Source organism: Zalophus californianus, chromosome 2 (assembly GCF_009762305.2).
Source record: "Zalophus californianus isolate mZalCal1 chromosome 2, mZalCal1.pri.v2, whole genome shotgun sequence".
In the NCBI taxonomy this organism is placed as follows: domain Eukaryota; kingdom Metazoa; phylum Chordata; class Mammalia; order Carnivora; family Otariidae; genus Zalophus; species Zalophus californianus.
The window spans coordinates 38,717,586-38,744,176 of record NC_045596.1 but is presented as its reverse complement, the minus strand read 5'-3'; the positions used below and the strand labels follow the sequence as shown (position 1 = coordinate 38,744,176).

Below are 26,591 nucleotides of genomic sequence, written 5' to 3'. Positions count from 1 at the left end.
ACATTAAACCACTGCCACCCATTATTGCAGAGTGATTTGTCGGCTAAATTGTGAATAAACTATTAAATTTGAGCAGTAGAGCAGGGAGAGTAGGAGCGTGTGCGGTGATGGGAGAGCAGTGTTGAGGAAACGGAATACTTGAAGGGACAAAAATGCGCTGGTTCCTAAATTATGTCTTCTGCTACTGCAGGCAGTTACTACTCTGTTTCTTAGCAGAAGCCCGGGTGATGTTTGTCTGTTGAGTGGGGATCAAACAAAGGTAACACCAAGAAATAGAGCTTTTCCTAAAACTTGGGTGAAGCTTCTTCTATTACAGACATCAACTGAGATGGTGTTGGATTGATAGTGTTAATGAGGATGAAAATGAGAAGAAATATGGAGAGATACCAACTTCGTTTCTGCCTAAAGACTTGAAATAAGAGTGGTGGTAGGGGAAGGCAGGGGATAAGGGAGTTGGAACCTTAATTTTACAAAAGAGTAGCAGTTCATGGCAGGGCCTATAGTCTAAGGGACCTGTATTTCCAGACACTTGCCCCTGTCTTGACCCTGTTTGTTCCTGGTTCTGTTTGTGCCCCTGGGGTGAAGCTAAGGACAAAGGACAATTGGGAAGCCAGCTATGGCCTACAAAAATAAGCCTTCAGTTGTCATTTTAATGGGTGTACCATTTCACCTTAATTTAATTTTCCTACCTCTAAGAATATATCTTGTTTTGTAAGTTCACAAGCTGACACATCATCCAGAGGGACTATTTATTTTCCCTGTATTCTTCACACAAAGGCTGAGATTATTCTTGCAATAGTAATCAAGATCTTCTGTCTTTGGGTTGCAAAGAAAATGCATTCAACTGTACTTGAAAGAGAAAATTGAAATTTGGCTGCGAATGATAAAGCACTTTCAGTTCTTTCAATTCTGTCTGTTCATATCAGCTGAGCTGCATTAGTAAAAGCAAAAAGGTGCCTGTTGCTTGCTATTGGCAAAAAATACAATGTTCAATTGCCCTAACTGCGTATTAGGTGTGTTGAAGTTTACTCCTATTATAGAACCTTGTGCTTTTAGTCCATTTTTTTCTTTGTCAGTGCTAGCATGGTATGAAATGAATTAGGAAAATAGTCCCCAGAGGAAGGCTTTTCTACCAGCTTTAATAGCAGAGCTACTGTGAATCTTCCAAAAAAAAAAAAAAATCAAATCTCAAGTGTAATTGGCTTGTCTGTCTGCCTGTTATAACCGTTTTACATTACTGGTGTAATTGCTTTAGGAAATAATCCCGTAGCCTTATTAGCATGCTTAATGCTAGCTTCAGTTATTTATTTTATTAATTGGGTGTGCAAGTCATGAAATTGCTACTGGGTACATTTACCAGTAGCACAACCACCACAATAATACAAGGCATCCAAAAATAAAAGTAGGTTGGTACCTCTGAGATAGAGATTTCCATAAATAAAGGGTATACGGCAGATTTTTCTTTTTCTCAATCAGACAATCTCATGGGCATGCCAATTGTGAAACCATAGTCAGATTTTTAGAAATGCAAGGGTAAGGACAAAATAAAAGTTTATACTGTTGTAGACTTGATGAGTAATTCTTTTTTTAGCCAGCCCTATAACACGAGACTAATAGCACACGTCTAGGCAAAATTGTGAAGTGGGAGTAGGTTATCTTTAGGTACCTCTAGCCTCTTTTATGCGCCTGATAATATCCTTATCTCTAAAATCCTCATTGATTTTCTCTCCTCTTCAAAATTATTTATTTTCAAGAGAAGGTGAAATTCATTTGCACTGAGGTTTAAATGATGAAGGTGGTAATGGTGCTATAGAAATAACTCTTTGAGCCCAAACAGCCCTAGCTTCAAAGTCCACTTATAATCATTTTCCAGCTATGTGATTTTAATGAATACATTTTACCTCAGGGAACTGAAGGTTTGGTACAGACAGGAGCATACACAATTTGGGGGGCCCTTTATAAAAACTGAAAGCTATGTATATCAATTTAGGTAAGAAAGTAAATATTTATAATTATACATTAAAAATGAGAAATACAACAAAATTTAGGAAAAAAAATTTAATCATTCACCAACCTTATTTATTCATGAAAAACTTATTTCCACAACAACAACAATAAAATCTTAGCAAATAGCTAGTGGTCTGGGGATACAGTGACCTATTTTGGTCCTTATTTTCTGAAGATGTGGGACAGCTTTGATTTTTGTCTCCTTATGAGTCATTTTTTTCTAATGAAATTGGATGTGAGGAAGAAGGCCAAGGTTTGGGGTGAAGGAGTCAGGCACCATTGAGTAAATCACCTCTTTAAGTGCACTGAGCTCTACCTTCTGTACAAACTGATGGTAAGTCCCCAACGTAACTCATACACAAGGCAGGCATGCCCTTGTGTGCTTCAGTTCCTATATCATGGCAGGCCAGTAAATACCTATTTTAAGATGCATCATAAATTCCATTATGAAATAAAGATACATGATATTGATTTAAAAGATGTACACTTGTACTGTCTACCTGTATTAACTCATGTGACATTCCTGATAGATTTGTCCCACTGACATTCACAACAATATCAGTGAAGTCTGATAAAGAACACTTGTGATATTGCTCTTCTTTTTAGTCTATACTATAATCTATAACAGTAATACCAATAATCCCTACAATTAATACCAAAGTCGGGAAGACTCACAAGCTACTGGAGTTAACAGGAGGGAATCTGATTCTCCTGGGAGGAAAGGTGTTTTTTCTTTGACATTGATGTGTTAAGTAGGCTGTTCTTTGGAACCTTTGGGTTATACTCGATTATAGTCTTTAGTATTTGCCTCTCCTGAATGATGTCCAACAATAGCTAAAAATAAATTTAACTGAACAGGGTGAAAGAGTAAAGAAATAAACAAATACATATAAGAGGTCCCTTGAACAGAGCTGGAACAAAAGAGACCTTACTTACATGTGAGACTTGTTTTCACTGAATCAGAATAACATGCCTGCAATTTAATTTTGTTTTACAATGCTCACAATCAAACTCAGCTTTCAGGATGTGTGACTTTGAAAAATCTGTGGTTTCTTTAGTTTGTACTTAATCCAGGGTCATTCGCTAGTGACAAAGGCTGGAGAAGAAGGGGAAGAAGCAAGAGGGCTAAACAAACTAACCCATAATGGGATGGCATTATATTCACTAGTCTACTACATACATTTCAAAGGGATGGGGAAGACTTAAATTTGATGTAAGCTAATGTCTTTCCTGCAGGGCTCTGCAATCAGAGAGAAGACAAGGAAACTTGACATAGTTGTGTTACTCACAGTGTGTTCTCTTAGACACTTTGTTCAGTTGGCTTTGGGGGCATCTTTTTTTTGATCTCTCTGTGTTCATTGTCCTTTCAGTCCTCTCTTACTGGTCCCCTACCTCATTCTGACCCTAAATGTTGAAGTACCGCAGGACTCTGACCCTGGACACTTCCTTTTCTTCAGATACATTCACTTTCTAGGTGGTCTTTAAATTACCATCCTGATATTAAAGTTTCCCCACGTTCTGTGACAATCTTTCCCCTGAACTTCAGACCCATATCTGACTGTGTACCTAAAGCTGACATATCCAGACTTGAATTCTTGATTTTTCTATACCACATCTGTTTCTCCCACAGTGTTCCTCTTCAAGTAAATGGTAACAGGCCAAAAATTTTGATGTCACCCCGCCAGTCCTCATTTCACATCCCACATCAGCAAAACTGTTGGTTCTACACTTTGAAATTTATTCTGTTCTTGCTTCCATTAAGCTATACTTCACATGTGGTCAGAAGGATCCATTTAAAGTGTAAAAATGCAATTACCCTCTGAATAAAACCCTCTAATGATTTCCCATCACACTCAATAAAATCGAAAATGCTTACTATGGCCTAAAGACTTTATATTATCTGATTCCAGACTAACTAGTTTCTATCCCTAGTCACTATTCTCCCGCTGTTTCGCTATTCAACACTGGAAGGACTCCACCTCGGTGTTTGAACTACTGTTCCCTCTGTCCGTAGTGATCTTTATCCAAAGGTTCATATGATTTACTGTTGAACTTCTTTTAGTTTCTGTTTGTCAGTTTGTCAGAGAAAACTTCACTGCCTATCTCACTCAAAGTAGCACCCTTCTCCTTTATTTTTCTTTATCTCTTGGTTTATTGCCTCTATCTCCAAGTAGAATATAAGATCTCTGTGAGACATGACATGGTCTGATTGTTCCTCTTTTATATTCCCAGAGTCTAAAATGTCCTGGCATAAGGTAGTCACTGAGTAAAGGTTTAGTGAATGAATGAATAAGGCATCATTAATGTCCTAGGGGCTCCATTTGCTTTAGAGCAGCTTCCTTCCGTTGGGATAGGTAAAGGGAGTATATCCATCGTCAAGTTCATTTTAGTTTCAAGCTCATTGCCAGACCCAGCTTTTAGCAGCTAATCTGTACTAGAATAAAAGCCAAGTCCCTGTGCTTATGGAAATATGCCACATATTAAGGAAGGCCTAGACTTAGGCTGCTTTTCTACTCAAACATACCACAGTAACATAAAGCTTCAGGACTCGTTCCAGATTCTGTGTAGTGGGGGCTTAAGTCGGCTGTCCTACTGCCTTCAGCTAGATCATTATTTCTAGAGCTGAGCTCAGCTGACTGTGCAGACTAGAGGTTTTCATGCTTAGGTGAAGTTCCTAGCACTTACGCTGCTGGCATTTATTCCTTTGTATAAATCATTTTTTCTAGTAACATATACTAGATTAATGAGGAAATATTGGAAAAACAACAAAATACTGCAGAAAAAAGCAGAAAAGTAGTTTTTTAAAATTCCACTCCTCAGAAACATCCATTATTAACATTATGATATCAGTTTTATTTTAGTGTGTGGGCATGCGTATGTGCTTACATAGTTGGGGTAAGCCAACGATGTTTATTGAGCAGTATTTGTGTTCAGAGCCCTTTGCTCCTGTCCTAAATACCTTAATAAAAAAAGACGAGGGGATTTGACTTTTGTCCTCATTAACTACTCCTCAGAAGGCATGCTTTTCACATAAAATTAGACTTCACTTTATGTTACCATTACCTTGTGCTTGAATGTACATTTGTCCTTTGGTCTAGTCTCTCTGTGTCTCTGTTTCTCTCTCTCTCTCTCTCTCTCTCTCTCTCTCTCTCTCTCTCTCTCTCACACACACACACACACACACACACACACACACAGTACCTAGCCTGCTTGGATGCACCAAAGCAACATTGGGAAACAGAATTAGTCAGTAAAACAAGAGAGTTAAAGTGCCTGAAAGTATCCCTGACTTGAAGAAAAGTGATAGAGTACTGTGATGTTAAGCCTGGTGAATATGGGGAAGGATTCCAACCTGAGACCATTTGTGACAGAACCTAAATCTAGGGAACAGGTGGCAGTCTCTAATAGGACCACACTTTTAGATCCAAGGCTAGACCTAACAAGGATGATGTTAAGTCCCAGCCAAAGAGAAGGTAGATAATAAGCATAGTTGGTGGGGCGCCTGGGTGGCTCAGTTGTTAAAACGTCTGCCTTTGGCTCAGGTCATGATGTGTTCCCTCTCTCGCTGTGTCTCTCTCTGTCAAATAAATAAATAAAATCTTTTTTAAAAAATAAGCATAGTTGGTGATGGAAATGGGAATTTTTATAAGGATGGTTTAACTAGTTCTACCAAATGGACTTTCCCCCCAGGTTTGTTTAATTAGGTAATACATGATCATTATGGGAACACTAGAAAGTACAGATAAGTAGCTGCCCACTTACTGTAAAAAAAAAAAACCTATTGGTGCTTGCTTTGTGGTATTGGTGGTACTGAGGGTGAGGGATTAGGGCAAGAGATAGAATTGGGAATTGAAGGAAGTATAAACAAGAGATGAATAGGGAAGGTATATCTTGGCAGTATAATTCAAGAAGAAATGTAGTAACATGTCCTCTTGAGAAATATAATAACCTGTCCATCACTGTTACCTGACTTGTTATGTATTACTTTTGTGATTTGAAACACCTGTTATTTAAAAATAATACTTAAATTCTTAACATTGGTGTTAACAAGCTGGAAGTAGACCAGAATTTAAATGTGGCTTGTTTCCTATAACTCTAAAGGAATTCTCATTGAAGTTTGGTGGGATGCAGTGTCTATTACCTGACAGCACCCCTCTGAGAACCAGAGTCTTTGCCTCAAAGGAAAGCACTAAATTCTTGTGGCACCTTCTAAGGGACATCACTTTGCTTCTAATGCACAATACTCAGCATGTGAGTTATTGCTTATCAGGGAAGTTCTGATAGTCACTGTGCAGTGTTGTTTTCCAGATGTTTGAGTCATTACGAGTAGTGTTAGCACAGCAAGCAGGCCTTCCATCGTGGGCATCAGTGCCTTCAGCAGGGGTTGGCAGCCTCCTGGCTCTGGCCTGATAAATAGTTCCTGGTAGGATTATCCAGGAGGTGGCAGAGGAATCCCTGGCCTAGGCCAAGACCTGCCTTTGTTTTCATTCTCCAAGCTGCCTGCAGGGTTGAAGTCTCCTAATTCTGCAGGGGTGAGGCAACTGGGGAAGAGTCAAGTAGTGAGACTGCTTGCCTGCTTGGTATGAATTGCCAGATAAGGCTTCGTTGCCTTATATCTTATGGGATATTTGCTTTATAAAGTTTATATACATAATTTAAGAGGAAACCTTTGAGCCCTAGATAGTAGGCAGTGTGTGCAGATGAAGGATATAAGGCGACCTTTCCTGGTTTTCACACATGTCAAACTGGCCAGGACTAGAATGAAGTTTTGCATCTTAGTCTGTTTGCTTTTTGTTCGGTTGGCTTTGTCTGTTTGCTTGTTTTGTTAATATCCTTAGGCTAGGCAGCATAGTGTTCTAGAAAATCACATGAAGATCTGTCTCCCAAAATGCTTCTCAGGATAAAAAAAAATGAACGAAATGAAACAGGAAGATTAGGAAGAGACGGGATTCATTCCTTGCCTCCTCCTCTCTTTTCCTCTCTTCCTTTCTTCCAGTTGGATTTGTATTAAGTCCTTCTAGATGTGGGGCACACTTAAGTGTTCCTGCCTCCTGTTAGAATCATAAAGCTAATTGTTAAAAAAAAATTGTTTTCATTTTGCTGAGATTTCTGCTTAGAGTATAAAACACCTGTTTGTGATTTTATTTTCTGTATCAATTAACAGTTCTGTCCAGTAGGTGGACTCCTTCATGTTCCCACATAGGAGTTTTCTTTATTCTTTAATCAAATGTTCCTTAAATCTGTGAAGAGGCTTTTTCTCATATTGAACTTTTGGTTTCACCAGTTTATTATCTGAGGTTGAAAATAGGTTCTGGGATACTGCCTATTCCTGTTTGAGAAATAACTTCATCTTTAGTTACTTTTTTTTTTTTAAGATTTAATTTTTTTAGAGAGAGAGAGGGAGAACACACACGTGCTGGGGGGGCAGAGGGAGAGGGAGAGAGAGAATCTCAAGCAGAGGATTTAAGTGGGGGGCCCAGTACAGGGCTCCATCTCATGACCCTGAGATCATGACCTGAGCCGAAATCAAGAGTCAGACGCCTGACTGAGCCACCCAGCTGTCCTGAGTTACTTTTTTCTTTAATTTCATTTTTGTTTTGGTTTATATCTTGACATTTTTATTTATAAATTAGGGTTCCTTTTCAGTAACTAAATTTACCATTTGGAGTTTTACAGAACAAACTGCATTTCTGAACTTACATTCATTGTAATATACAAATATGTGAATAATTATAATTTATATAAGGACACCAAGGATGGATAATTATATTTGTTGTGAGAACAGATCTTTTCATAGTCTCCATGGTTGTTTTCTTCATATCATTCCGTAGTAAATGATTTTTATAATGCATTATATAACAAGGAATCTGGCACATGGGTCATTTGTTAGCCAGTCCTTGCTACTTATACTATTTAATTCCCTGGGCTCACCTGAAGTCTAGTAGTGTCTTTGGCAATTTCTCTATGGTCACTGGGACAAGTGCAGATTCTCATTCTATGTTATCAGTCGCCTTTGTCCCTAAATCGCTACCTTTCATCCTTAATCTTTGAAATCTTATTTTACTGTGGGCTTATAGAAACTGAGACGTTGTCTGCGTGGCGAAAATTTCAGTGGTTGATTCAATACATTTATTCCAATATGAAAAATAACTCTCCATCTGGAATCCAATTTAGGAAAAGCCTCATTTAGATGACCTTTGTGTGCTGTTTTTCTGTGACTAGGCCAGTGATGATGGCACATGACTTGAAATCAAATTTCTCCAACAATTCATCGTCTTCTGATATATTACAGGTTCTACTTCCAGTGGAAGATTTAAATATGGAGACAAATGGAGGGGAAAAAAGGGCAATCTTTTTTCTGTGTTATCAAGCCGAGTTTCTGGTGATTTTATTCTAGATTATACATTTGTTGAAGGAAAAGTTTGTATTTTATATTGTACTATCTGATATCAAAAATGAAGACATAGCTGAACAGAATGTATTCATTACCTCAAAAATTGAGATAACTTGGATTAGAACCTTCTATTAAACAGAATAATTAAGGATGTCGTTATAGAACAAAAATTTTTTTAAAAACCCACACACAGATATTTAGGACAGGTAGATAGAGGGTTTTTTTTTTTTTTAAGATTTTATTTATTTATTTGACAGAGAGAGACACAGAGGGAGAGGGAACACAAGCAGGGGGAGTGGGAGAGGGAGAAGCAGGCTTCCTGCCGAGCAGGGAGCCCCATGTGGGACACGATCCCAAGACTCTGGGATCATGACCTGAGCCACCACCCAGGCGCCCCAGGTAGATATAGTTTTGAATCATAACTTTTATTAGCTGTCTGACCTTGGGCAACTTATTAAACCTCTTTGAGCTTCAGGTTTCTCAGTTTCTAAAATGGGAATAGCAATACCTTGAAACAATTGAGGACAAAATATTATATAATTTATCCAGTAGTATGTTATGAAAACTGAAGACTCAAACCCAGCTCTTCTGGTTTCTACTGTGTAACACTGAAATCGCCATTTTATACTTTAGAAACTTACAGAGCAAGGACAGGAATTAGAACTCTCCATACTAGTTATGATCCATCCCATTCCAGGATGATACAGGAAGGGAAAAAAGATAGTGCTTGAAACCTCATTCTGAAAGCTGATTTAAATTTTGAGACCCTGCTATATGGTCTGATTGTTAGCATCCCTTCCAAATTTGTATGTTAAAATCCTGATGCCCAATGTGAAGGTTTTAGGAGATGGGGCCTTTGGAGGATTCTTAGGTCATCAGGGTGGAGCCTTCATGAATTAGATTAATTGCTTTTGTAAAAGAGATGCCATGGAGTTCCTTAGCCCCTTTGGTCACATGAGGATACAACAGAAGTCTGCAACCCAGAAGAGAGCTTCCTTCCACCTGACTATGCTGGTGTTTTGAACTTGGACTTCCAGCTTCCAGAACTGTGAGAAATAAATATTGTTTATAAGCCACTCAGTTTATGGTATTCTGTAGTTTATGGTATTCTGTCAAATGGATTAAGACAGACCCTGATAAGAATTTTAAATTGATGTTCAGGCAGTATAATTAAATGAGAAAATTTTCATGCCAAATATAATGTGTAAAGATGGGGGATTCTGAAAAGGACCAAATTGGAGAGATTATTTTCTAAATTAAGTCAAATGGTCAAGCCATGTATTAAAATACCAAATTTACAAAATAGTTTAAGAAAGCATGAGGAAAATAATTGGATTTAAAAATATATATATATTTTTTAATTTAAATTTAAATTTTACTCAGTTAACATACAGTACAGTATTGGTTTCTGGAGTAGAATTCAGTGATTTATCACTTACATACGACACTCAGTCCTTTTCACAAAAGTGCCCTGTTAATACCCTTCACCCATCTATCCCATCCCCTCACCCACCTTCCTCCATCAACCCTCAGTTTGTTCTCTAAGAGTCTCTTATAGTTTATTTCCCTCCCTCTCCAACTTCCCATATGTTCATCTGTTTTCTTTCTTCATTCCACATATGAGTGAAGTCATATATTTGTCTTTTCTCTGACTTATTTCACTTAGCATAATACACTCTAACTCCATCCATGTCATTGCAAATGGCAAGATTTCATTCTTTTTGATGGCTGAGTAATATTCCACATATATATATATTTATATACACACACACACATATATATACACATATATATATACACACACACACACCACATCTTTATCCATTCATCAGTTGATGGACATTTGGGCTCTCTCCATAGTTTGGCTATTGTTGATAATGCTGGTATAAACATCAGAGTGTACCCCTTCAAATCTGTATTTTTGTATCCTTTGGATAGATGCCTAGTAGTGCAGTAGTGCAATTTCTGGATCATAGTGTAGTTCTATTTTTTAACTTGTTGAGGAACCTCCATACTGTTCTCCAGAGTGGCTGCACCAGTTTGCATTCCCACCAACAGTACATGAGGGTTCCCCTTTCCCTGCATCCTCTCCAACACCTGTTGTTTCTTGTGTTGTTAATTTTAGCGATTCTGACAGGTTGAGGTGGTATCTCATCATGGTTTTGATTTGTATTTTCCTGATGATTAGTGATGTTGAAAATCTTATGTGTCTGTTAGCCATCTGAAAGTCTTCTTTGGAAAAGAGTCTATTCATGTCTGCTGCCCATTTCTTAACTGGATTATTTGCTTTTTTGGGTGTTGAGTTTGATAAGCTCTTTATAGATTTTGGATACTAACCTTTTATCCAGTGCGTCATTTGCAAATATCTTTTCCCATTCCATAGGCTGCCTTTTGGTTTTGTTGATTTAAACAATTGGATTTTTTAAAGCAATTGAAGGGAATTGATAATGTCCTTCATGTGATTAAACATTTTCTTCTAGAGTTGAAAAATTTAATCCAGATGTGATTTTGAATTAATTATGCCCCATATTGGTACTAACCTTACCTAGGATTCAGCTTCAAGTATGCAAATAGAATGCACCGTGATTTTTTTTTTAATCAGAAGTTTAAGGTAGAAGAGGCACATGAAAAAATGTTCAGCATCACTAATTATTTGAGAAATGGAAATCAAAACCATAATGAGATCACCTCGTTAGCTAGAATGGCTGCTATCAAAAAGACAAATACTAAGTGTTGGAGAGGATATGGGGAAAAGGGAACCCTCATATGCTATTGGTGGGAATGTAAATTGGTGCAGCCAGGATGGAAAACAGTATGGAGATTCCTCAGAAAATTAATAACAACTACTGTATGATCCAACTATTCCACTTCTGGGTATTAACTGCAGAATACAGAAATGCTGATTGAGAAGATATATGCACCTGTGTATTCACTGCAGCATCATTTACAATAGCCAAGAAATGGAAACAACCTAAATGTCTGTTGATGAATGAATGGGTATAGAAGATGTGGTGTATATACAATGGAATACTGCTTAGCCTTAAAAAAGAATGAACTCTTGACATTTTGCAACTACATCGATGGACCTTGAAGGTACTATGCTTAATGAAATAAACCAAAAGGAGAAAGATAGTGTATAATTTCACTCATATATGGAATCTAAAAAACAAAATAGAACAAAAACAAACTCGTGGATACGGAAAGCAGGGGGTTACAAGAGGGGTGGGCAAAATGGGTGATGGTGGTCAATCGTATGGTGACAGAAAGTAACTACACTTACAGGGGTAATCACTTTATAGTGTACATGGATATCAAATTATAATGTCATATACCTGAAACTTACATAATATTATATCCTTAGTATACCCCAGTAAACAGACAAAACCAAAAAAACCCCAAAACCAAAAAGTAAAGTTTAGAGATTTTATTCCCACTGCCTATCAAAAATAAGAAGAACCTGACCTTATTTTTATGAAATTGAACCTTCAAATTAAGTTACCCAAGAGCCGAAGCAAAGGATATTAATTAAATGCTTTTTCCCCATTCAAAAATTCATCAGAGGTAATGATGAATAGTACAGGTAGGTAGTAATTATGATGGTTGCAGACAGAAAAAGAGTTAAAAATTGTGGGTACAGTACTGTTCAAGGAAAGGACCAGAGTCTGTTGGTTCTATTTGATTTTTACCCTACCCTGCAGGCCACTATATCAAATGGCATTCAAAGGATTGCTTTCTTTTAGGCTCGACCTAATATCCTCTGGGGCTTTGCAAATCTGCATGCTACATTGGAAAAACCTCAACTTATAAGATACCCTGTTGTTACAAAAGCAGAGGAAGTAGCAGCCCCAGGCTCTCTGTCTTTGTCAGAACTCCTCTTGAGATATTAATGTAAAAGTTCACTAAACTAAAATTTTAATTATAGCCCAGCTTCAGTTGGACCTATTAAAATGGTTTATGGTTCAGAGTAATTTAGCAGATTTATGTATCTATTGGCATAGTTTATAGTGTCATATAGACCACATACAGGTGTAGTTGAGGGGAAAAAAATCAATCTTTGTCATTCCGTGGTCTCCTTTTTCTTTGAGATGTGGCAGGAGTAGTAGAGAATAGAAGCAAAGCAAGCTGGAATCCTTTCTTCCTCTTTGATTTGGAATAAGATCTCAATTCTCACATGGGTGATATTTATACAGAGTTTAGAAAGAAGAGAGCTTTGGTTGTCAAAGAGATATTTTTGCTATTTTGAGATAAATGCATCTAAAATTCTAGAACTGTCAGTGAAATTTTTTTGCATAGCTTTTGATCAGTTGTATTAGCCACTTCTTCAGAACATCTTTTGATCAATAATACCCGTGATAGTAGAAGGAAAGGAGAGAAACTTTCTATACAGTAGAGCGGAATCTGTTAAGAGATGTCTGGTTGCTGGCCCCAATTTTTTAACTATTCCATCTTTTCTAATGTTTATTGTTAGATCAAGAATGCATATTTTTATGGTAGTATTTTTATTTATTTAAACACTTTTTATGGCTCTTCTGGTTAGCAAGGACATAATCAGTCCACTGTATTTGAACTTCAGCCAGTCAATACCCAGCTAGTCTCACTGCCTATTTGAGATGATTTTTAAGAAATAGATTTGGAACAAGTGAAGTTTCACTATTGTCGTCAGTTGTATTCAGCACTAATTAGGTGTAGCAACTCTTCATAGTACAAACGATGGCAGATATGTTTTTAGCATAGATAACACTATACACTCCCTTTTGGTACTTGCATCAACCTTACCTGATCGAGTTTATTTTATGTACATGTGGGTTTACCTTCACATTTTAATACATTTTAATAATTTTCAAAGTTATCTTAATAATTTTCTTACGGAATCCCAAAGTTACAGAGAAATTGGGAGCACAGGACAAAGAATATTTTTTACTCCTGAACCATTTGTGAGTAAGTTACTGATTTGACTCCCTGTAATTCTCAAATATTTTAGTGTGTAAACCCTACAAACAGGGAAATTCCCCCACATAATTAGGATACTGCCATCAAAACTAAGAAGAAATCAGCTTTGATGCATCCAGAGAAATCTCATATTCTAATCAAGTTTTGCCAGTTATCCCACATGCATCCTTTATAGCAAAAGGATCCAGCTCAAAATCACATAATGCATTTGGTTGAGTTTTGTCTCTTTTCACTTCTTCAGTTGCATATTTCTACAGCTTTTTCTTTTGACTTTCATGACCTTGCTACTTTTGAAGATTTCAAGCTAGTTATTTTGTAGAATGTTCCTTCAGTATAAATTTGTCTCATATTTCTCCATGATTACATTCAGATTAGACATCTTTGTTGGAAGCCACAGAAGAAATGCATTCTTCTTCTCATTACATCCTATTAAGTGGTGTACCATTTCAGTTTGCCCCATTACTGATGATATTCACTGTGATTACTTGATTAAGGTGGAGTCCGCTAGTTTCCTTCACTGTAATCTTCTCTCTGTTGTAATTTACAAATATTTTGTGGGAAAGTACTTTGGAACTGTATAAATACCCTGTTCCTTATAAATATGTTTAATTTGTTAATTCTATTTGTAAAAACTAAAGGCTTTCTAATTTATTTTTGTGCTCAAATTGTTCTCATTTTGGCAAGCAGTAGCCTACTTAAGCTGGCTTATCTGTCCTTAGGATATGTACCATTCCCCTTATTTGAGCACTTCTTTGCCTTCTGCCTTATCTTTAAAATATTTTTTCCAGCTTTATTGAAGTATGAATGACAAATAAATTTGCATGTATTTAAGGTTGTACAGTGTGATGATTTGATATGTGTAGACATTATGAAGTAATGATTAGTCAAGCTAATTAGCATATTTATCACTTCACAATTCACTTTTTTCCTGTAGTAAGATTTAAGATCTACTCAGCAAATTTCAAGTATACAGTATGTTATTATTAACTATAGTCACCATTCTGTACATTAGATCACCAGAATTTATTCATCTTAAAACTGAAAGTCTAGGGGTGCCTGAGTGGCTCAGTTGGTTAAGCATCTGCCTTCCGCTCAGGTCATGATCCCAGCGTCCTGGGATTGAGCCCCGCGTCGGGCTCCCTGCAGAGCAGGCAGCCTGCTTCTCCCTCTCCCTCTGCCACTCTCCCAGCCTGTGCTCTCTCGCTCTCTCTCGCTCTCTCTCACTCACTCTCTTGCTCTCTCTCAAATAAATAAAATCTTAAAAAAACAAACAAACCCTAAAACTGGAAGTCCCCTTTGACCAACGTCTCCCCATTTCCCCCACAGGCCCTAGTAATCAGTCTTCCACTCTGTTTCAGTGGATTCAACTTTTTTAGATTCCACATATAAGTGAGATCATGCAGTATTTCTCTTTCTGTGTCTGGCTTATTTCACTTAACATAATGTCCTCCAGGTTCATCTATGTTGTCACAAATGATGTGATTTGCTTCTTTTTATGGCTAGATAATATTCCATTGTATGTGTGTATCTTTATATTTGATATACAAATAATACTTCGAATAATATGTTTATATCTAAAAAGATAGATATATGAATAGATAAAATTTGATATATATGTAAAATTCTTTTTATTTGTTGATGGACACTTCAGTTATTTTCATGTCTTGGCTATTGTAAATAATGTTGTAATGAACACGGGAGGGTAGATAACTCTTTGAGATACTGATTTCAATTCCTTTTAGTATATACCCAGAAGTGGAATTGCTAGAGGGTATGGTGTTCTATTGTTAATTTTTTTGAAGAATCTCCATACTATTTTCTATATGGCTGTACCAGATGACATTCCCACTAGAGTATTCTTTTTCTTTTTTCTCCACATAATCAACAACACTTATCTTTTGACTTTTTGATAATAGCCATTCTGACATGTTAGATGTAATATCTCATTGTGGTTTTGATTTGCATTTCCCTAATGATTAGTGATGCTGAGCACCTTTTCATATGTCCATTGGCCATTTGTATGTCTTTTGAAAAATGACTGAATGGGTTGTTGTTGTTTTTACTATTGTTATTATTATTTTGTTATTAGGCTGTATGGGTTCCTTACATACTTTGTATAGTAATATCCCCATATCAGATACTTGTAGCTTATCTTAAACTTTATTTTTCTCAGGCCTAGAATCAGCCATTTCTTCAAGGAGCCTAATTTATTTTTGATGGAGAATGGTAGAAGCTAAAACCCAGGAGTTAGGTATATACCAATTGCTTTTGGAGTGTCACTGCCTCCAGGCCTTACGGTGGATAGATCTAGGGAATATAAATATGTATAATACACACACACTCAATCATGTCAATCATTATTTCTCTCTGTGTAGTGAAAACCATAAGTTCTCATTAGTACAACCAATAGCAATTTCAAACCACAGGATTCATTCTAGTTTTCTCCTTTTCGCGTGTATAGTTTTCATCTCTTGATTTTGAGAAACCTGTCTTCCAAATTTCTCTCAGGAAATATCTTATATGTCTTCCCTTTCAACTCCTCTCCTAGACAGATGCCCTTCTTATCCTTTTCCAACTCTGACTCTCCACATGTGGATGTTCACTCAGGATCCTCTGCACTATCCTAATACCTCCTCACCCTGTTTGGACTGTGATACCCAGTGCTAGGCTTTCCTCACTTATAAATGTCCTCTTTACTCCATTTGGGATCTTGATTCTCCCTGATGGACCAGCCTACATTCCTGAAGATCCTTCTCAGCTGCTTGAGCTCTGACACTTCGTATCAGACCACATCCCCGCATGGATGCTCTCCTCATTTTGCTTAGGTGCTGACATCTGATGTCAAGCCACATTTCCACAGGGATCACTTCTTCCTCTGCTTGTTTTGAGGGCCTGTGTTAGGTTTCTCCTCCTCTCTCTTGCTTAGATGCTTTCCCAACTCACAGCTCACTCCAGTTTGCTCTTCCGTGAGGATGCCCAGTTCCGACTGCGACACTCTGTCACAGGAAGCCTTTCTCTGTGACTACCTCCCTCCTCCGTCCTCGAATTTGGACTATACTTTGTTCTGGGTTCTTGTGGATCCCCTCTCACAACTGGCAGATAGGTCTGCTTTGCTCTCCCCTGCATGTTTTCGTAATTTCTATTTTAGAAAGTCAAAAAGCTTTTTTTCTTAAAAGAGCAGGACAGAAACCTGTGTTTGGAACTTTGAGAATCAGGCGGTCCTCTTATCTTTATAAAGCGAGTCACCACAAGATTATTTAGATCTCACTATCGAGTATATTATTTTAGCTATGAAAATTTGATCTTTAATCTTTTACATAGCACATAGCTTTGCCCCATTCACATTTCTTAAGACAATCATTAGGTAATAGTACAGGTAGTGGAATTGCATTTTGTAAACTTTTTTTTAATTATCCTTTTGAGTCTCCTTTGTGTTCTTGTGTATCTAGTGTGTTTTCAGCAATGAAAAAAGCACAGTGGATAATAGGAAGGAAAGAGAATAGAGAATTCTCTGACTTCAGGCAGCTTATGATCTGCCTGGACTAGCAATAGTTCAAAACAGAAACAAGGCAGTGCAGCACGTACACGTCACTGAGTTACATAGTTGGAAGGTAAGTATAATGTAAATTCAGAGAATAGTATGACTTGGGGCTGGAGAAGCTGAAATTTTTCATAGAATTCATGACGCTTCAGTTTGTCCTGGAGGACAGACAGGATTTGGACAGCTGACGAGTGGGAGGGAAAAGGAAAGATGAGCTGGCCGCCGGGGTGGCCCAGTTGGTCGGGCGTCTGCCTTCGGTCCTGGGGTCGAGCCCCGCATCGGGCTCCCTGCTCCGTGGGGAGCCTGCTTCTCCCTCCCCCTCTCCCCCTGCTTGTGTTCCCTCTCTCCCCTTCCCTCTCTGTCAAATAAATAATCTTAAAAAAAAGAAGAGATGAACATCAGGAAAATCACTGAGACAGACTAAGCAGTGACACATGGAGAATGAAAAGGAATTCATCCTGATGGGAGCAACAGTACGTTGGGAAGTCATAGGAGGTTACACTGATAACTAAAATGTAATACTATTTCCCGGTCCTGGGAACCGGTTAGCATAAGAAGTGTGGGCTTTTTCCCATAGTTACTAGAACCACAGAAAGATCTTGAACAACACTGTGACATGATGAAAGTGGTGTTTTAGAAAGTTCAGTCTAGAGGATGTTTGTGGTGTGGTCTGGAGGTAGGAAAAACTCTTTTAGGCAGTTTAAAAATGAGCTGGAAGTGTTCACGGCCTAGAATTGAGGTATTGTACTGAAGAGTGAAAATATGGAACAACCCTGAGCTCTTGCCAAGGACAACTGAGGACACAGGGAAATAAAAAAAAGTAAAAGGTTAAAAGTGACTCCAGAAGATAGCAGGCAAAATGAGGGGGCAGTGCATTTTCTGAAAGAAACATTGAAATTGAATATTTTGCACTTGCCATTGGATTTAAAATGCCTTTCATTGATTTCCCTGTCAGGTAATTATTTTGTTCTGTGAATCTCCTGAAAATCTAAAAGATGCCCATTAAAAAAGCAAAAAAAAAAAAAAAATTAAAAAGAGTTAGTAATGAATGATTAGAAACACAGGTGCAGAAGGTATCTATGCACTGTAGCAGTTAACCCATAGGCAGGGACATGTACTAAATAACTTAGTTTTAATTCTCAGCCATAGTCCTAGAAACAAAAGGAAGATTTAAAGTGTTTTTATTTTTATTTATTTTTAAAAATATTTTATTTATATGTATTTGTCGGAGAGAGAAAGAGCACAAACCGGGGGAGCGGCAGGCAGAGGGAGAAGCAGGCTCCCCGCAGAGCGAAGAGCCCCATGCGGGACTCAGTAGCAGGACCCTGGGATCATGACCTGAGCCTAAGGCAGATGCTCGACTGACTGAGCCACCCAGGTGCCCATGAAGTATTTTAAGTAAGTAAGTATATTTAGTAATCTGCTAGATTTGCAGATACTTGGCCAAGTTAGAATTCTCTGGGTATTTTAAAAGCATCATATTTAGGTATACACAGACACAAAAAAATTGTATACTTTTAAAATGCATCAGGGACTATGTAAAACCTACATATCAAAGCATAAACTTGATTTTGAAATATGATTGATAATACCTGAGAATATATTCTGCCCTTGGAACAAAAAATATTCGTCAAAGAATCAATGTGACGGGCCCTATGTTCTTTGGTAGTTTCAGAAATGAAATCTGAAGTGAAGACTAGACCGCTTTCAGCTTGTCAGTTTGTTTTTTAGTTTTGCACATTAGATGTTGCAGTTGAAAAAGCATATCCCCAGTGAAGAGTTCAGTGGTGAAATTGTACTCATCACTTCATTCCTTTGGGATCTTCTTGTATCTTCACTGCAACTAAGAACACTTCAGCTTTGACTTTAGTATGTTGTGAATCTTCAAAATATCATGAATTTAAGGGAATTCTGACCTTTTCCGCCTCCTAGATATGTTGCTCTTATTTGAATAAAACATAAAATTAAATACTGGAGTTTGATCATATGTTATAAATTATGCATTGGATTTAGATTTCACAGAAGTCTAAGCCAAATGTCCATGCTTTAAAAAAACAGATCGATAAGCTGAAGTTCACAAACTTAAGAGAAGCCTTGCTTCAGTTTGATTCAAGACACAAAGTGAATTGTAATCTGAAAGCAAATATATTTTTCTCTTTATATATTTTTTCTCCATCTCCTTATTTTTCTCTTACACAGAGTAAGTCAGTAAATTGTGCCGTCTCACAGCTAGAAAGAGGTGAAGACATGAACGCAGACTCTGACATTCTGACTATAGTGATTCAACACTGCCATACAGCACCCTGCGCTCATCATGACAAGCGCCCTCCTTAATCCCCATCCCCTATTTCACCCATCCCTCCACACTGCTCCCCACGGGTAACCAGCAGTTTGTTCTTTATAATTAACGGTCTTTCTTGCTTTACTTCTCTCTTATTTTTTTTCTTTGCTCGTTTGTTTAAGTTCTACATATGAGTGAAAGAAATAATTTGGTATTTGTCTTTCTCTGATTGAAAAACTTATTTCACTTAGCATAATACCCTGTAGCTCCATCCATGTAATTGTAAATGGCAAGATTTCACTCTTTTTATGGCTGAATAATAGTCCATTGTGTATATATATATATATATATATATATATATATATATATATATATATATATATACACACACCACTTCTTTATCCATTCATCAGTTGATGGGCACTTGGGCTGCTTCCATATCTTGGCTATTGTAAATAATGCTGCTATAAATATAGGAGTGCATGCATTCCTTTGAATTAGTGTTCTTGTATTCTTTGGGTAAATAACCAGTAGTGCCATTGCTGGATCATACAGTAGTTCTATATTTAACTTTTTGAGGAGCCTCCATACTGTTTTCCACAGTGACTGCACCAGTTTGCATTCCCACCAACAGTGCAAGGGGAATCTTTTTCCTAGCCAACACCTGTTGTTTCTTGTGTTGTTGCTTTTAGCTATTCTTACAGGTTTGCCATGATATCTCATTGTAGTTATGATTTGCATTTCCTTGATGTTATATAAGTGATGATGAGCATCTTTTCACGTGTCTGTTGGCCATCTGTATGTCTTCTTTGGAGAAGTGTCTGTTCGTGTCTTCTGCCCATTTTTAACTGGATTAAGTTTTTTGGGTGTTGAGTTGTATAAGTTCTTTGTATATTTTGGATAGTAACCCTTTATCAGATATGTCATTTGCAACTATCTTCTCCCGATTCCGTAGCTTGTCTTTTAGTTTTGTTGACTGTTTCGTTTGCTGTGCGGAAGCTTTTTATTTTGATGTAGTCCCAGTAGTTTATTTTTGCTTTTGTTTCCCTTGCCTCAGGAGACATATCTAGTAAGAAGTTGATACAGCTGATCTCAAAAAAATTACTACCTGTGTTCTCTTCTAGGATTTTCATGGTTTCAGGTCTCACATTTAGGTCTTTCATCCATTTTGAATTTATTTTTTGTATATGGTCTAAGAAAGGGGTCTGTTTTCCTTCTTTTGCATGTTGTCCAGTTTTCCCAATGCCTTTTGTTAGAGACTTTTTCCCATTGGATATTCTTTTCTGCTTTGTTGCAGATTAATTGATGATGTAATTGTGGGTTTATTCCTGGGTTTTTTATTCTGTTTCATTGATCTGTGTGTCTGTTTTTGTGCTAGTACTGTACTGTTTTGATTAGTACAGCTTTATAATCTAATTTGAAGTCTGGAATAGTGACACCTCCAGCTTTGCTTTTCTTTTCCAGATTGGTTTGGCTATTTGGGATCTTTTGTGGTTCCATACAAATTTTAGGATTGTATGTTTTAGTTCTGTGAAAAATGCTGTTGGCATTTTGATAGGGATTGCCTTAAATGTGCAGATTGCTTTGGGTAGCATAGACATTTTAACGATACTTGTTCTTCTAATCCATGAGCGTGGAATGTCTTTCCACTTCTTTGTTATTGTCCTCAGTGTCTTTCATCAGTGTTTTATAGTTTTTCAGAGTACAGGTTTTTCACCTCTTTGGTTAGGTTTATTCCTAGGTATCTTATTGGTTTTGGTGCAATTGTAAATGGGATTGTTTTGTAAATTTCTCTTTCTGCTGCTTCATTATTGGTGTATAAAAACCTGTGCATTGATTTTGTATCCTGGGACTTTACTGAATTCATTATCAATTCTGGCCGTTTTTTGGTGGAGTTTTTCACTTTTTCTATATATAGTATTATGTTCTCTGCAAAAGTGAAAATTTTACTTCTTCCTTGCTGATGTAGATACCTTTTATTTCTTTCTGTTGTCTGATTGCTGTGGCTGGGACTTCATTACTATGTTGAATAAAACTGGTGAAAGTGGATGTCCTTGTCTTGTTCTTGACCGTAGGGGAATAGCTCTCCGTTTTTCCCCATTTAGGATGATAGTAGCTGTAGGTTTTGTATGAATGGCCTTTATTATGTTAAACTATGTTCCCTCTGAACCTACTTTGTTGAGGGTTTTTATCATGAATGGATATTGTACTTTGTCATATGCTCTTTCTGTGACTATTGAAATGATCATGTGTTTGTTCTTATCCTTTATTGATGTGATTTATCACATTGATTTGCAAATAATTAACCACCCTTGCAACCCAGGAATAAATCCCACTTGATTGGGGTGAATAATTTTTTAATGTACTGTTGAATTCACTTTCTTAGTATTTTGTTGAGGATTTTTACATCTATGTTCATCAGGGATATTGGTCTGTAGTTCTCGTTTTTTGTGGTGTTTTTATCTGGTTTTGGTATCAGGGTAATGCTGGCCTGATAAAATTAACTTGGGAGTTTTCCTTCCTTTTCTATTCTTTGGAATAGTTTGAGAAGGATAGGTATTAACTCTTCTTTAAGTGATTGGTAGATTTCACCTATAAAGCTGTCTGGCCTTGGACTTTTGTTTTTTGGGAGGTTTTTTTGTTTTTTTTCTGACTCAGTTTCTTTGCTGGTTATTATCTGTTTCTATTTCTTCCTGTTTCAGTTTTGGTAGTTTATATGTTTCTCGATGCTTTTAAAATTTGTTCTTTATCAATGTATTTTACAAATTGAGTTACAGTATGTCTTGGTGTGGGTCTGCTTTTGATAATTTGGTGTGTGTGTGTGGGGGGGAGTTCTCTCTTCCTCCTGGATCTGGATAACTTCCCCAGATTAGGGAATTTTTTCAGCTATTACTTTTTCAAATAAATTTTATGCCCCTTTTCCTCTCTCTTCTTCTGGGATTTCTGTAATGAAAGTGTTATTATGTTTGATGGAGCCACTGAGTTCCCTACGTTTATTCTCGTTTTCCATAATTTTTTTCCTCTTTTGTTCAGCTTGATTACTTTACTCTGTGTTCTAGGTCACTAATTCATTCCTCTGCTTTTTCCATCCTGTTGTTCATCCTATTAAGTATTTTTCTCCTATCATTTATTGTGCCCTTTATCTCTGCTATGTTACTCTTTATCTCTGTGTTACAGGTCTCACTCACGTCTTACACTCTTTTCTCAAGTCTGGTGAGTATACTTATGGTCATGATGGCTCTAAATTCTCTATCAGGCATGTTATTTACATCTGTTTTGTTTAGATCTCTGTCAGTGGCCTTGTCCTTTTCTTTCACTTGGGATAAATTTATCTGTCTCCTCATTTTGTCTGCCTTTCTGTGTCTGTTTCCATGTGTTAAGGAAGTCAGCTGTGTCTTTTGCTCTTAAAACTAGTGACTTTATAAAGATTAGGTATTGAGTGCCATGCAGTGCACTTCGGGAGAGTATTTTATGTTTTGTTCATGCTTTGCTGTTGTGTCTGAGTCACTTTTCCTTTCAGTGCATTTGTCTGCACTGATTCTCTGCCCCCTGTGGTCTGTGCTTGCTCTGAGGTGTTAGTGAGACCCAGGCAAGCCAGTTTTGAACTTGGGACTAGGGTGGTGGTGTTAGAAAAAATTGCACTGGGTTCCTAATCCTGTGCCAGTCGCCTGAAGCACTGTGGTGACTGGGCTCTGCATGATGGTGTCGAGGGGTGTGGCTGGGCCCAGTGTGGCAGTTGGGCCCCACACTGGGCACTGCGTGTGACAGCAGCTGATGGTGTGTGGCTGGGGGTGGTGTGCGACAGTGGCTGAGGACACCCAGCTGGGCACGGTATGGCGGATGTGCCTGGTGGCAGCTGTGCACCTGGCGGCTGGGTGGGTCACATGGGTGGCTTTAACAAAATTTGCCCTGAGCCCAGCACTGAGGCTAGCTGGCTTGGAGTGGGGGCGTACCCGTAGAAGAACTTGTGGATGTGGCACACTGCTGGTGTATTAGGCAACAAGTATCTGTGTGTCCCAGCTTCTGTTTATGCTGGGAGGTGGGGGAGGAAAATGGCACCTGCCAGCTCCCTAGTTTTTGGAGAAGTCTCCCAACACATTCAGAAATCAGTATGAACAGGTCTGTCTCCCACTTGCCTCCAGCATTGTGTAAACTGTATAAACTGCCATTTTTATGTTATCTCTCTGTAGAGTCACTTTAAGGGTAGTGACCCAACTATCACTTGCCCTCTTGGTTCACCCACTGCTGTGTCAGCTGACATTTTTTTTTAAAGATTTATTTATTTAATTTAAGGGCGGGGGAGGAACAGAGGGAGAGGAAGAGATTCTTCAAGCAGACTCTCTGCTGAGCGTGCAGTCTGATGCAGGCTCGATCTCAGGACCCTAAGATCATGACCTGAGCCGAAATCTAGAGTCAGATGATTAACTGACTGAGCTACCCAGTTGCCCCATGTCAGCTGACTTTTAAAACTCCAGGTTCCAGGTCCCACTGGTTTTATAGATTCAGGGAATTCAGCCCCTTAGTTTTTAAAGCCAAATGTTATGGGGTTTAGTCTTCCCCATGTGAGCCCTCTGGTGTGAGAGCCCATTTCTCTGCCTTCTCTACATGTGTAGTAGCTTTCTCCCTCTTGTGGGCCTCCTTCTGCCTTTCTGACCTTGTTCCCCTTCTTCTCTACATGTAGTTGTGGAGCTTGTTCTGCCACTCTTCAGATCGCTCTCTGGCTTAATTCACTTGGATGTGGATGATATCTAGTTGAAAACATGGGCCGGGGTGAGGTCAGGGTCCTCCTACTCTGCCATCTTCCCCTAGGTTCCCAAATCTGTGCTTCCAAGGCTCCCCACAAGTGTGTGTGTATGTGTGTGTGTGTGTGTGTGTGTGTGTGTGCGCGCACTGTGACAAAGCCCATGGTTCATATGCCTGCCCTGGTGGGTAGCACATTGTCCTAATCACGACTGGTTTCCCTGTCCTCTCTGAGTTGGCTCTTGGGCCTAAGAAGGGGCTGGGCACATGCTCCCTCTACCAAGGATGCACCCTCACCCAAAAGGAGCCCCCTCAGCCCTCTGTTTACAGCCACTGACATGTCTGAGGAGCCTGTGGTCACTTTTGTCCTTCCCTGAGAACCCCTGGGGCAGTGTGAGTCTCCTCTTCTCTCTGTGGGTTGCCCCCAGAGCCATAACCCAGGCGAAGGATAGAACGTGTGTCCTTGAGGCATAGGGGAAATACCTCTGCAACCCTGTCCTTCAGCTCTGCCCTCTGAGACAGTAAACTGCCCTCTCTAAGCCTTTAAAAAAAAAAAAAGAGGAAGTAGAAGGAGCAGTTGAATCAGGTTGAGGATAAATGGAAGAGGCTGTACTGGTGGCTAAGGCAGTAAGAGAAAGGAGGAAGCTTGGTAGGACTGGGTTCTGGGTATTAAGGTAGAGACAACCTCACCAGCAGGAAAAGACCCCATTTCTGGTGAGAGAAAGAGATTTCAACAATCTCAATCCTATTGTGGAGCCCATGGTGAGGGCTCATTCATCTAACCATGCGTAATTCAACATACTCATCCAGTATGTTAGGGACCACACAGTATTCCTGAAAGAATAGTTTTTCCACTCAAGTCAACAGATCTAAATTTGAGGTTCTAGCTCTGCCAAGTACTGGGATGAATAAATAGAGGAAAATCACACACATGTTTTTTTGAGTGGTAAGTAATATTTATCTCTCAAGGTTGTGGTAAGAAATCCTCGGTGGTTTATGAAAGTGGTCAGCCCTGTCCTGTATGTTAGTTACTGCTATGACTAGTTACCTTGATTTCCAGCTTTTTTTCTTTCCTTATATGTTTCAAGAATAAGACTTCTCCATCAGTTGTGGAAGGCAAGGGATGTGATTGTCAATCTTTAAAACACCTGGAACCCAGACAAACATACACATGTGTACACACACACACACCCACTCACATATGGCACCCATCAGAATCTTGAGGAATTGAAGGAAAAAGAGCTGTATTGCTTAAAAAAGTCTCCTGTCCTCAGGAAATTCTTAGGTATTCCCCTGGGGTGCGCCAGCTTACACCAAACCAAATAATTAGGCCAGGTTTAACTTTGAAATTCGGTATATTAAAGCTCTAGAATAATCTCTATGTATTTCCTCCTCCTCCTTCTCTCTGATGTTTAAAATGCATTTAATGTAGAGCTAGTCTTTTCATGAATGAAGAATGGCCTGAAACTCACTTGCTGCTTGAGTTACTATATTAAAATATCTTAAAATATAAATGATGCTACAATGCTTTCTTTGTTGGGAAATTTTGAAGGGGTGTGCAGTAAAGAAAGTCAATAAGTGACATTTATGTTTCCACATTTAATTGGCAGTCTCTTTTCTCCCTACCTTTATATAAACCGCTTCTTCTGTTTAAACGTTGCCATAATTCTACCCCACTCAGTCCCCAACCTTGGCTAATTTCTGCATTTCCTTTAGATCTCAGCATACAGATCGATGGCCTTGGAAGGCCTTCCCTCTTCTTTAAGACTGAGAGGGTGAGCCTACTACTCTCTTGTTCTCAAATCATCTTATACCGTTTTAATATTTCAGTTGCCTGAAAATGACATCTCTGCATCTTTTGCTAGACTTTGTGGGCAGGTCTTTGTTTGTGTTTGGCTCACTATTGTATCACTATTATAGTCTTTATCCAGAGGTTACAAGCCAGGGTTGGGGGGGTGGTGAGAGGTCTGCAGTTTTTAAATTGAAAAAAACAACAACAAAAAAAACCTTTTTAAACAGCCAAAATTTTAAAAATTAAGATACTTTACATTAAAAAACAGCCTTCCAGTTTCTTTTGGAGAAGAGAAATACCAGAATTTCTAGCAACACTGGTCCATTTTCCAAGGCTAAGTGTGAGATAATCTCCTTACTCAAGTTTATATTATTTCTGATTTTCCTATAAAGAGAAGGCTGTTTTAATTAGGATAGTTCAATTTGGATTTTTAAAGGTATCAGAGTCTTCTTTTTGTGGGCTTGAAACTAAACAAGTTATTTGTTTAAGAATGTAATTAATTTCTTTCCAGTGATCAAGGCAGTTTTTATATAGCTCCTTTGGGGAGTAGATCATTTTCTCTCTGATGTCCGAGTTAAGACATTTTGAGGGAAACTGAGTATCTTCAGGTGAACATTAGGGATATAATTTATGAATAGTTCATCTAGAAAGGAGAGTAACTTTTTCTTCGTATATGAGGTAACTGTATTTGGAGGTTGCTTTTGGATGTCTGAATTATGAGGACAGTACATCAGATAATTTCACACGTGTCAGTGTGCTTTTCACCTGTCATCAAAATCTGTTTCTCTTAGGAAAATAGTAAAGATAATAAAGGATGTTGTTGATCATTGCTTGACATTGATAGTGCATTAAAAGTTAATAAGCTTAAGGAAATGTACTATCCCCA

At 38.2% G+C, this 26,591-nt stretch overlaps 1 protein-coding gene across 11 annotated transcripts in view; it reads left to right on the top strand.

Moving 5' to 3' along the window:
• The window catches only part of LOC113925088 (cytochrome c oxidase subunit 7B2, mitochondrial), a 147,699-nt gene that overhangs the window by 7,264 nt on the left and 113,844 nt on the right, over positions 1–26,591 (top strand). The gene's annotated exons all lie outside the window — the stretch shown is intronic.